Raw genomic sequence first — 13926 nt, forward strand, 5'->3', positions numbered from 1 at the left:
TTTCAGAACGGCTCAATCAAAACTAAGGTTCAACTCTTTTAGTTGAACAAACAGAACAGAAAGAAGTTTCACACAATTCTTCTGTGTAGTTTTTATTTGTAGACATTCTTTTTCCGAATATAGGCCTCTTAGGGCTCAGAATGTCCAATTGCAGTTTCTACAGAAAGAGTGTTTCAGAACGGCTCAATCAAAAGTAAGGTTCAACTCTGTTAGTTGAATGCACAGAACAGAAAGAAGTTTCATACAATGCTTCTGTGTAGTTTATATTTGAACATATTATTTTTTCCACTATTACCCACTTAGCGCTACGAATGTCCAGTTGCATTTTCTACAGACAGAGTGTTTCAAAACTGCTCAATCAAAAGTATGGTTTAACTCTGTTAGCTGAATGCTCAAATCAGAAAGAAGTTTCACAGAATGCTTCGGTGTAGTTTATATTTGAATATATTCCTTTTTCCACTACTACACTCTTAGCGCTCCAAATATCCAGTTGCATTTTCTACAGAAAGAGTGTTCAGATCTGCTCAATCAAAAGTATGGTTTAACTCTGTTAGCTGAATGCACAGATCGGAAAGAAGTTTCACAGAATGATTCTGTGTAGTTTATATTTTGAGACATTCCTTTTTCCACTATTACCCTCTTAGCGCTCCGAATCTCCACTTGCATTTTCTACAGAAAGAGTGTTTCAGAACGGCCCAATCAAAACTAAGGTTCAACTCTTTTAGTTGAACAAACAGAACAGAAAGAAGTTTCACACAATTCTTCTGTGTAGTTTTTATTTGTAGACATTCTTTTTCCCAATCTAGGCCTCTTAGCGCTCAGAATGTCCAATTGCAGTTTCTACAGAAAGAGTGTTTCAGAACGGCTCAATCAAAAGTAAGGTTCAACTCTGTTAGTTGAATGCACAGAACAGAAAGTATTTTCACAGAATGCTATTGTGTAGTTTATATTTGAATATAGTCCTTTTTCCACTATTACCCTCTTAGCGCTCCGAATGTCCACTTGCATTTTCTACAGAAAGAGGGTTCAGCACTGCGCAATCAAAAGTATGGTTTAACTCTGTTAGCTTAATGAACATATCAGAAATAAGTTTCACACAATGCTTCTGTGTTGTTTTTATTTGAAGATATTATTTTTCCCAATAGAGGCCTCTTAGCGCTCAGAATTTCCAATTGCAGTTTCTACAGAAAGAGTGTTTCAGAAAGGCTCAATCAAAAGTAAGGTTCAACTCTGTTAGTTGAATGCACAGAACAGAAAGAAGTTTCATACAATGCTTCTGTGTAGTTTATATTTGAACATATTCTTTTTTCCACTATTACCCACTTAGCGCTACGAATGTCCAGTTGCATTTTCTACAGACAGAGTGTTTCAAAACTGCTCAATCAAAAGTATGGTTTAACTCTGTTAGCTGAATGCTCAAATCAGAAAGAAGTTTCACAGAATGCTTCGGTGTAGTTTATATTTGAATATATTCCTTTTTCCACTACTACACTCTTAGCGCTCCAAATATCCAGTTGCATTTTCTACAGAAAGAGTGTTCAGATCTGCTCAATCAAAAGTATGGTTTAACTCTGTTAGCTGAATGCACAGATCGGAAAGAAGTTTCACAGAATGATTCTGTGTAGTTTATATTTTGAGACATTCCTTTTTCCACTATTACCCTCTTAGCGCTCCGAATCTCCACTTGCATTTTCTACAGAAAGAGTGTTTCAGAACGGCCCAATCAAAACTAAGGTTCAACTCTTTTAGTTGAACAAACAGAACAGAAAGATGTTTCACACAATTCTTCTGTGTAGTTTTTATTTGTAGACATTCTTTTTCCCAATCTAGGCCTCTTAGCGCTCAGAATGTCCAATTGCAGTTTCTACAGAAAGAGTGTTTCAGAACGGCTCAATCAAAAGTAAGGTTCAACTCTGTTAGTTGAATGCACAGAACAGAAAGAATTTTCACAGAATGCTACTGTGTAGTTTATATTTGAATATAGTCCTTTTTCCACTCTTACCCTCTTAGCGCTCCGAATGTCCACTTGCATTTTCTACAGAAAGAGGTTTCAGCACTGCGCAATCAAAAGTATGGTTTAACTCTGTTAGCTTAATGAACATATCAGAAATAAGTTTCACACAATGCTTCTGTGTTGTTTTTATTTGAAGATATTATTTTTCCCAATAGAAGCCTCTTAGCGCTCAGAATGTCCAACTGCAGTTTCTACAGAAAGAGTGTTTCAGAAAGGCTCAATCAAAAGTAAGGTTCAACTCTGTTAGTTGAATGCACAGAACAGAAAGAAGTTTCATACAATGATTCTGTGTAGTTTATATTTGAACATATTCTTTTTTCCACTATTACCCACTTAGCGCTACGAATGTCCAGTTGCATTTTCTACAGACAGAGTGTTTCAAAACTGCTCAATCAAAAGTATGGTTTAACTCTGTTAGCTGAATGCTCAGATCAGAAAGAAGTTTCACAGAATGCTTCTGTGTAGTTTATATTTGAATATATTCCTTTTTCCACTACTACTCTCTTAGCGCTCCAAATGTCCAGTTGCATTTTCTACAGAAAGAGTGTTCAGATCTGCTCAATCAAAAGTATGGTTTAACTCTGTTAGCTGAATGCACAGATCAGAAAGAAGTTTCACAGAATGATTCTGTGTAGTTTATATTTGGAGACATTCCTTTTTCCACTATTACCTTCTTAGCGCTCCGAATCTCCACTTGCATTTTCTACAGAAAGAGTGTTTCAGAACGGCTCAATCAAAACTAAGGTTCAACACTTTTAGTTGAACAAACAGAACAGAAAGAAGTTTCACACAATTCTTCTGTGTAGTTTTTATTTGTAGACATTCTTTTTCCCAATATAGGCCTCTTAGCGCTCAGAATGTCCAATTGCAGTTTCTACAGAAAGAGTGTTTCAGAACGGCTCAATCAAAAGTAAGGTTCAACTCTGTTAGTTGAATGCACAGAACAGAAAGAAATTTCATACAATGCTTCTGTGTAGTTTATATTTGAACATATTCTTTTTTCCACTATTACCCACTTAGCGCTACGAATGTCCAGTTGCATTTTCTACAGACAGAGTGTTTCAAAACTGCTCAATCAAAAGTATGGTTTAACTCTGTTAGCTGAATGCTCAGATCAGAAAGAAGTTTCACAGAATGCTTCTGTGTAGTTTATATTTGAATATATTCCTTTTTCCACTACTACTCTCTTAGCGCTCCAAATGTCCAGTTGCATTTTCTACAGAAAGAGTGTTCAGATCTGCTCAATCAAAAGTATGGTTTAACTCTGTTAGCTGAATGCACAGATCAGAAAGAAGTTTCACAGAATGATTCTGTGTAGTTTATATTTGGAGACATTACTTTTTCCACTATTACCCTCTTAGCGCTCCGAATCTCCACTTGCATTTTCTACAGAAAGAGTGTTTCAGAACGGCTCAATCAAAACTAAGGTTCAACACTTTTAGTTGAACAAACAGAACAGAAAGAAGTTTCACACAATTCTTCTGTGTAGTTTTTATTTGTAGACATTCTTTTTCCCAATATAGGCCTCTTAGCGCTCAGAATGTCCAATTGCAGTTTCTACAGAAAGAGTGTTTCAGAACGGCTCAATCAAAAGTAAGGTTCAACTCTGTTAGTTGAATGCACAGAACAGAAAGAAATTTCATACAATGCTTCTGTGTAATTTATATTTGAACATATTCTTTTTTCCACTATTACCCACTTAGCGCTACGAATGTCCAGTTGCATTTTCTACAGACAGAGTGTTTCAAAACTGCTCAATCAAAAGTATGGTTTAACTCTGTTAGCTGAATGCTCAGATCAGAAAGAAGTTTCACAGAATGCTTCTGTGTAGTTTATATTTGAATATATTCCTTTTTCCACTAATACGCTCTTAGCGCTCCAAATGTCCAGTTGCATTTTCTACAGAAAGAGTGTTCAGATCTGCTCAATCAAAAGTATGGTTTAACTCTGTTAGCTGAATGCACAGATCAGAAAGAAGTTTCACCGAATGATTCTGTGTAGTTTATATTTGAAGACATTCCTTTTTCCACTATTACCCTTTTAGCGCTCCGAATCTCCACTTGCATTTTCTACAAAAAGAGTGTTTCATAACTGCTCAATCAAAAATATGTTTTATCTCTGTTAACTGAATTTACAGATCAGAAATAAGTTTCACAGAATGCATCTGTGTAGTTTTTATTTGAAGATATTCTTTTTCCCAATGTAGGCCTCTTAGCGCTTAGCATGTCCAATTGCAGTTTCTACAGAAAGAGTGTTTCAGAACGGCTCAATCAAAAGTAAGGTTCAACTCTGTTAGTTGAATGCACAGAACAGAAAGAATTTTCACAGAATGCAACTGTGTAGTTTATATTTGTATATATTCCTTTTTCCACTATTACCCTCTTAGCGCTCCGAATGTCCACTTGCATTTTCTACAGAAAGAGTGTTCAGAACTGCGCAATCAAAAGTATGGTTTAACTCTGTTAGCTTAATGAACATATCAGAAATAAGTTTCACACAATGTTTCTGTGTAGTTTTTATTTGAAGATATTATTTTTCCCAATATAGGCCTCTTAGTGCTCAGAATGTCCAATTGCAGTTTCTACAGAAAGAGTGTTTCAGAACGGCTCAATCAAAAGTAAGGTTCAACTCTGTTAGTTGAATGCACAGAACAGAAAGAAGTTTCATACAATGCTTCTTTGTAGTTTATATTTGAACATATTCTTTTTTCCACTATTACCCACTTAGCGCTACGAATGTACAGTTGCATTTTCTACAGACAGAGTGTTTCAAAACTGCTCAATCAAAAGTATGGTTTAACTCTGTTAGGTGAATGCTCAGATCAGAATGAAGTTTCACAGAATGCTTCTGTGTAGTTTATATTTGAATATATTCCTTTTTCCACTACTACTCTCTTAGCGCTCCAAATGTCCAGTTGCATTTTGTACAGAAAGAGTGTTCAGATCTGCTCAATCAGAAGTATGGTTTAACTCTGTTAGCTGAATGCACAGATCAGAAAGAAGTTTCACCGAATGATTCTGTGTAGTTTAAATTTGAAGACATTCCTTTTTCCACTATTACCCTCTTAGCGCTCCGAATCTCCACTTGCATTTTCTACAGAAAGAGTGTTTCAGAACGGCTCAATCAAAAGTAAGGTTCAACTCTGTTAGTTGAATGCACAGAACAGAAAGAAGTTTCACAGAATGCTACTGTGTAGTTTATATTTGAATATATTCCTTTTTCCACTATTACCCACTTAGCGCTCCGAATGTCCACTTGCATTTTCTACAGAAAGAGTGTTTCAGAACGGCTCAATCAAAACTAAGGTTCAACTCTTTTAGTTGAACAAACAGAACAGAAAGAAGTTTCACACAATTCTTCTGTTTAGTTTTTATTTGTAGACATTCTTTTTCCAAATATAGGCGTCTTAGCGCTCAGAATGTCCAATTGCAGTTTCTACAGAAAGAGTGTTTCAGAACGGCTCAATCAAAAGTAAGGTTCAACTCTGTTAGTTGAATGCACAGAACAGAAAGAAGTTTCATACAATGCTTCTGTGTAGTTTATATTTGAACATATTCTTTTTTCCACTATTACCCACTTAGCGCTACGAATGTCCAGTTGCATTTTCTACAGACAGAGAGTTTCAAAACTGCTCAATCAAAAGTATGGTTTAACTCTGTTAGCTGAATGCTCAGATCAGAAAGAAGTTTCACAGAATGCTTCTGTGTAGTTTATATTTGAATATATTCCTTTTTCCACTACTACGCTCTTAGCGCTCCAAATGTCCAGTTGCATTTTCTACAGAAAGAGTGTTCAGATCTGCTCAATCAAAAGTATGGTTTAACTCTGTTAGCTGAATGCACAGATAAGAAAAAAGTTTCACCGAATGATTCTGTGTAGTTTATATTTGAAGACATTCCTTTTTCCACTATTACCCTCTTAGCGCTCCGAATCTCCACTTGCATTTTCTACAAAAAGAGTGTTTCACAACTGCTCAATCAAAAATATGTTTTATCTCTGTTAACTGAATTTACAGATCAGAAATAAGTTTCACAGAATGCATCTGTGTAGTTTTTATTTGAAGATATTCTCTTTCCCAATGTAGGCCTCTTAGCGCTTAGCATGTCCAATTGCAGTTTCTACAGAAAGAGTGTTTCAGAACGGCTCAATCAAAAGTAAGGTTCAACTCTGTTAGTTGAATGCACAGACAGAAAGAATTTTCACAGAATGCTACTGCGTAGTTTATATTTGTATATATTCCTTTTTCCACTATTACCCTCTTAGCGCTCCGAATGTCCACTTGCATTTTCTACAGAAAGAGTGTTCAGAACTGCGCAATCAAAAGTATGGTTTAACTCTGTTAGCTTAATGAACATATCAGAAATAAGTTTCACACAATGTTTCTGTGTAGTTTTTATTTGAAGATATTATTTTTCCCAATATAGGCCTCTTAGTGCTCAGAATGTCCAATTGCAGTTTCTACAGAAAGAGTGTTTCAGAACGGCTCAATCAAAAGTAAGGTTCAACTCTGTTAGTTGAATGCACAGAACAGAAAGAAGTTTCATACAATGCTTCTGTGTAGTTTATATTTGAACATATTCTTTTTTCCACTATTACCCACTTAGCGCTACGAATGTCCAGTTGCATTTTCTACAGACAGAGTGTTTCAAAACTGCTCAATCAAAAGTATGGTTTAACTCTGTTAGGTGAATGCTCAGATCAGAAAGAAATTTCACAGAATGCTTCTGTGTAGTTTATATTTGAATATATTCCTTTTTCCACTACTACTCTCTTAGCGCTCCAAATGTCCAGTTGCATTTTCTACAGAAAGAGTGTTCAGATCTGCTCAATCAGAAGTATGGTTTAACTCTGTTAGCTGAATGCACAGATCAGAAAGAAGTTTCACCGAATGATTCTGTGTAGTTTATATTTGAAGACATTCCTTTTTCCACTATTACCCTCTTAGCGCTCCGAATCTCCACTTGCATTTTCTACAAAAAGAGTGTTTCATAACTGCTGAATCAAAAATATGTTTTATCTCTGTTAACTGAATTTACAGATCAGAAATAAGTTTCACAGAATGCATCTGTGTAGTTTTTATTTGAAGATATTCTTTTTCGCAATGTAGGCCTCTTAGCGCTTAGCATGTCCAATTGCAGTTTCTACAGAAAGAGTGTTTCAGAACGGCTCAATCAAAAGTAAGTTTCAACTCTGTTAGTTGAATGCACAGAACAGAAAGAATTTTCACAGAATGCTACTGTGTAGTTTATATTTGAATATATTCCTTTTTCCACTATTACCCTCTTAGCGCTCAGAATGTCCACTTGCATTTTCTACAGAAAGAGTGTTCAGAACTGCGCAATCAAAAGTATGGTTTAACTCTGTTAGCTTAATGAACATATCAGAAATAAGTTTCACACAATGCTTCTGTGTCGTTTTTATTTGAAGATATTATTTTTCCCAATACAGGCCTCTTAGCGCTCTGAATGTCCAATTGCAGTTTCTACAGAAAGAGTGTTTCAGAAAGGCTCAATCAAAAGTAAGGTTCAACTCTGTTAGTTGAATGCACAGAACAGAAAGAAGTTTCATACAATGCTTCTGTGTAGTTTATATTTGAACATATTCTTTTTTCCACTATTACCCACTTAGCGCTACGAATGTCCAGTTGCATTTTCTACAGACAGAGTGTTTCAAAACTGCTCAATCAAAAGTATGGTTTAACTCTGTTAGCTGAATGCTCAGATCAGAAAGAAGTTTCACAGAATGCTTCTGTGTAGTTTATATTTGAATATATTCCTTTTTCCACTACTACTCTCTTAGCGCTCCAAAAGTCCAGTTGCATTTTCTACAGAAAGAGTGTTCATATCTGCTCAATCAAAAGTATGGTTTAACTCTGTTAGCTGAATGCACAGATCAGAAAGAAGTTTCACAGAATGATTCTGTGTAGTTTATATTTGGAGACATTCCTTTTTCCACTACTACCCTCTTAGCGCTCCGAATGTCCACTTGCATTTTCTACAGAAAGAGTGTTTCAGAACGGCTCAATCAAAAATAAGGTTCAACTCTTTTAGTTGAACAAACAGAACAGAAAGAAGTTTCACACAATTCTTCTGTTTAGTTTTTATTTGTAGACATTCTTTTTCCCAATATAGGCGTCTTAGCGCTCAGAATGTCCAATTGCAGTTTCTACAGAAAGAGTGTTTCAGAACGGCTCAATCAAAAGTAAGGTTCAACTCTGTTAGTTGAATGCACAGAACAGAAAGAAGTTTCATACAATGCTTCTGTGTAGTTTATATTTGAACATATTCTTTTTTCCACTATTACCCACTTAGCGCTACGAATGTCCAGTTGCATTTTCTACAGACAGAGTGTTTCAAAACTGCTCAATCAAAAGTATGGTTTAACTCTGTTAGCTGAATGCTCAGATCAGAAAGAAGTTTCACAGAATGCTTCTGTGTAGTTTATATTTGAATATATTCCTTTTTCCACTACTACGCTCTTAGCGCTCCAACTGTCCAGTTGCATTTTCTACAGAAAGAGTTTTCAGATCTGCTCAATCAAAAGTATGGTTTAACTCTGTTAGCCGAATGCACAGATCAGAAAGAAGTTTCACCGAATGATTCTGTGTAGTTTATATTTGAAGACATTCCTTTTTCCAATATTACCCTCTTAGCGCTCCGAATCTCCACTTGCATTTTCTACAAAAAGAGTGTTTCATAACTGCTCAATCAAAAATATGTTTTATCTCTGTTAACTGAATTTACAGATCAGAAATAAGTTTCACAGAATGCATCTGTGTAGTTTTTATTTGAAGATATTCTTTTTCCCAATGTAGGCCTCTTAGCGCTTAGCATGTCCAATTGCAGTTACTACAGAAAGAGTGTTTCAGAACGGCTCAATCAAAAGTCAGGTTCAACTCTGTTAGTTGAATGCACAGAACAGAAACTATTTTCACAGAATGATACTGTGTAGTTTATATTTGAATATATTCCTTTTTCCACTATTACCATCTTAGCGCTCCGAATGTCTACTTGCATTTTCTGCAGAAAGAGTGTTCAGAACTGCGCAATCAAAAGTATGGTTTAACTCTGTTAGCTTAATGAACATATCAGAAATATGTTTCACACAATGCTTCTGGGTAGTTTTTATTTGAAGATATTATTTTTCCCAATATAGGCCTCTTAGCGCTCAGAATGTCCAATTGCAGTTTCTACAGAAAGAGTGTTTCAGAAAGGCTCAATCAAAAGTAAGGTTCAACTCTGTTAGTTGAATGCACAGAACAGAAAGAAGTTTCATACAATGCTTCTGTGTAGTTTATATTTGAACATATTCCTTTTTCCACTATTACCCACTTAGCGCTACGAATGTACAGTTGCATTTTCTACAGACAGAGTGTTTCAAAACTGCTCAATCAAAAGTATTGTTTAACTCTGTTAGGTGAATGCTCAGATCAGAAAGAAGATTCACAGAATGCTTCTGTGTAGTTTATATTTGAATATATTCCTTTTTCCACTACTACTCTCTTAGCGCTCCAAATGTCCAGTTGCATTTTCTACAGAAAGAGTGTTCAGATCTGCTCAATCAGAAGTATGGTTTAACTCTGTTAGCTGAATGCACAGATCAGAAAGAAGTTTCACCGAATGATTCTGTGTAGTTTATATTTGAAGACATTCCTTTTTCCACTATTACCCTCTTAGCGCTCCGAATCTCCACTTGCATTTTCTACAAAAAGAGTGTTTCATAACTGCTGAATCAAAAATATGTTTTATCTCTGTTAACTGAATTTACAGATCAGAAATAAGTTTCACAGAATGCATCTGTGTAGTTTTTATTTGAAGATATTCTTTTTCGCAATGTAGGCCTCTTAGCGCTTAGCATGTCCAATTGCAGTTTCTACAGAAAGAGTGTTTCAGAACGGCTCAATCAAAAGTAAGTTTCAACTCTGTTAGTTGAATGCACAGAACAGAAAGAATTTTCACAGAATGCTACTGTGTAGTTTATATTTGAATATATTCCTTTTTCCACTATTACCCTCTTAGCGCTCAGAATGTCCACTTGCATTTTCTACAGAAAGAGTGTTCAGAACTGCGCAATCAAAAGTATGGTTTAACTCTGTTAGCTTAATGAACATATCAGAAATAAGTTTCACACAATGCTTCTGTGTAGTTTTTATTTGAAGATATTATTTTTCCCAATATAGGCCTCTTAGCGCTCTGAATGTCCAATTGCAGTTTCTACAGAAAGAGTGTTTCAGAAAGGCTCAATCAAAAGTAAGGTTCAACTCTGTTAGTTGAATGCACAGAACAGAAAGAAGTTTCATACAATGCTTCTGTGTAGTTTATATTTGAATATATTCTTTTTTCCACTATTACCCACTTAGCGCTACGAATGTCCAGTGGCATTTTCTACAGACAGAGTGTTTCAAAACTGCTGAATCAAAAGTATGGTTTAACTCTGTTAGCTGAATGCTCAGATCAGAGAGAAGTTTCACAGAATGCTTCTGTGTAGTTTATATTTGAATATATTCCTTTTTCCACTACTACTCTCTTAGCGCTCCAAAAGTCCAGTTGCATTTTCTACAGAAAGAGTGTTCATATCTGCTCAATCAAAAGTATGGTTTAACTCTGTTAGCTGAATGCACAGATCAGAAAGAAGTTTCACAGAATGATTCTGTGTAGTTTATATATGGAGACATTCCTTTTTCCACTATTACCCTCTTAGCGCTCCGAATCTCCACTTGCATTTTCTACAGAAAGAGTGTTTCAGAACGGCTCAATCAAAACTAAGGTTCAACTCTTTTAGTTGAACAAACAGAACAGAAAGAAGTTTCACACAATTCTTCTGTGTAGTTTTTATTTGTAGACATTCTTTTTCCCAATATAGGCGTCTAAGCGCTCAGAATGTCCAATTGCAGTTTCTACAGAAAGAGTGTTTCAGAACGGCTCAATCAAAAGTAAGGTTCAACTCTGTTAGTTGAATGCACAGAACAGAAAGAAGTTTCATACAATGCTTCTGTGTAGTTTATATTTGAACATATTCTTTTTTCCACTATTACCCACTTAGCGCTACGAATGTCCAGTTGCATTTTCTACAGACAGAGTGTTTCAAAATTGCTCAATCAAAAGTATGGTTTAACTCTGTTAGCTGAATGCTCAGATCAGAAAGAAGTTTCACAGAATGCTTCTGTGTAGTTTATATTTGAATATATTCCTTTTTCCACTACTACTCTCTTAGCGCTCCAAATGTCCAGTTGCATTTTCTACAGAAAGAGTGTTCAGATCTGCTCAATCAAAAGTATGGTTTAACTCTGTTAGCTGAATGCACAGATCAGAAAGAAGTTTCACAGAATGATTCTGTGTAGTTTATATTTGGAGACATTCCTTTTTCCACTATTACCCTCTTAGCGCTCCGAATCTCCACTTGCATTTTCTACAGAAAGAGTGTTTCAGAACGGCTCAATCAAAACTAAGGTTCAACTCTTTTAGTTGAACAAACAGAACAGAAAGAAGTTTCACACAATTCTTCTGTGTAGTTTTTATTTGTAGACATTTTTTTCCCAATATAGGCCTCTTAGCGCTCAGAATGTCCAATTGCAGTTTCTACAGAAAGAGTGTTTCAGAACGGCTCAATCAAAAGTAAGGTTCAACTCTGTTAGTTGAATGCACAGAACAGAAAGAAGTTTCATACAATGCTTCTGTGTAGTTTATATTTGAACATATTCTTTTTTCCACTATTACCCACTTAGCGCTACGAATGTCCAGTTGCATTTTCTACAGACAGAGTGTTTCAAAACTGCTCAATCAAAAGTATGGTTTAACTCTGTTAGCTGAATGCTCAGATCAGAAAGAAGTTTCACAGAATGCTTCTGTGTAGTTTATATTTGAATATATTCCTTTTTCCACTAATACGCTCTTAGCGCTCCAAATGTCCAGTTGCATTTTCTACAGAAAGAGTGTTCAGATCTGCTCAATCAAAAGTATGGTTTAACACTGTTAGCTGAATGCACAGATCAGAAAGAAGTTTCACCGAATGATTCTGTGTAGTTTATATTTGAAGACATTCTTTTTCCACTATTACCCTCTTAGCGCTCCGAATCTCCACTTGCATTTTCTACAAAAAGAGTGTTTCATAACTGCTCAATCAAAAATATGTTTTATCTCTGTTAACTGAATTTACAGATCAGAAATAAGTTTCACAGAATGCATCTGTGTAATTTTTAATTGAAGATATTCTTTTTCCCAATGTAGGCCTCTTAGCGCTTAGCATGTCCAATTGCAGTTTCTACAGAAAGAGTGTTTCAGAACGGCTCAATCAAAAGTAAGGTTCAACTCTGTTAGTTGAATGCACAGAACAGAAAGTAGTTTCACAGAATGCTACTGTGTAGTTTATATTTGAATATATTCCTTTTTCCACTATTACCCTCTTAGCGCTCCGAATGTCCACTTGCATTTTCTGCAGAAAGAGTGTTCAGAACTGCGCAATCAAAAGTATGGTTTAACTCTGTTAGATTAATGAACATATCAGAAATAAGTTTCACACAATGCTTCTGTGTAGTTTTTTTTGAAGATATTCTTTTTCCCAATATAGGCCTCTTAGCGCTCAGAATGTCCAATTGCAGTTTCTACAGAAAGAGTGTTTCAGAAAGGCTCAATCAAAAGTAAGGTTCAACTCTGTTAGTTGAATGCACAGAACAGAAAGAAGTTTCATACAATGCTTTTGTGTAGTTTATATTTGAACATATTCTTTTTTCCACTATTACCCACTTAGCGCTACGAATGTCCAGTTGCATTTTCTACAGACAGAGTGTTTCAAAACTGCTCAATCAAAAGTATGGTTTAACTCTGTTAGCTGAATGCTCAGATCAGAAAAAGTTTCACAGAATGCTTCTGTGTAGATTATATTTGAATATATTCCTTTTTCCACTACTAGGCTCTTAGCGCTCCAAATGTCCAGTTGCATTTTCTACAGAAAGAGTGTTCAGATATGATCAATCAGAAGTATGGTTTAACTCTGTTAGCTGAATGCACAGATCAGAAAGAAGTTTCACCGAATGATTCTGTGTAGTTTATATTTGAAGACATTCCTTTTTCCACTATTACCCTCTTAGCGCTCCGAATCTCCACTTGCATTTTCTACAAAAAGAGTGTTTCATAACTGCTGAATCAAAAATATGTTTTATCTCTGTTAACTGAATTTACAGATCAGAAATAAGTTTCACAGAATGCATCTGTGTAGTTTTTATTTGAAGATATTCTTTTTCCCAATGTAGGCCTCTTAGCGCTTAGCATGTAAAATTGCAGTTTCTACAGAAAGAGTGTTTCAGAACGGCTCAATCAAAAGTAAGTTTCAACTCTGTTAGTTGAATGCACAGAACAGAAAGAATTTTCACAGAATGCTACTGTGTAGTTTATATTTGAATATATTCCTTTTTCCACTCTTACCCTCTTAGCGCTCAGAATGTCCACTTGCATTTTCTACAGAAAGAGTGTTCAGAACTGCGCAATCAAAAGTATGGTTTAACTCTGTTAGCTTAATGAACATATCAGAAATAAGTTTCACACAATGCTTCTGTGTAGTTTTTATTTGAAGATATTATTTTTCCCAATATAGGCCTCTTAGCGCTCTGAATGTCCAATTGCAGTTTCTACAGAAAGAGTGTTTCAGAAAGGCTCAATCAAATGTAAGGTTCAACTCTTTTAGTTGAATGCACAGAACAGAAAGAATTTTCACAGAATGCTACTGTGTAGTTTATATTTGAATATATTCCTTTCTCCACCATTACCCTCTTAGCGCTACGAATGTCCACTTGCATTTTCTACAGAAAGAGTGTTCAGAACTGCACAATCAAAAGTGTGGTTTAACTCTGTTAGCTTAATGAACATATCAGAAATAAGTTTCACAAAATGCTTCTGTGTAGTTTTTATTTGAAGATA

This window comes from Symphalangus syndactylus, chromosome 3 (genome assembly GCF_028878055.3).
Source record: "Symphalangus syndactylus isolate Jambi chromosome 3, NHGRI_mSymSyn1-v2.1_pri, whole genome shotgun sequence".
Lineage (NCBI taxonomy): Eukaryota > Metazoa > Chordata > Mammalia > Primates > Hylobatidae > Symphalangus > Symphalangus syndactylus.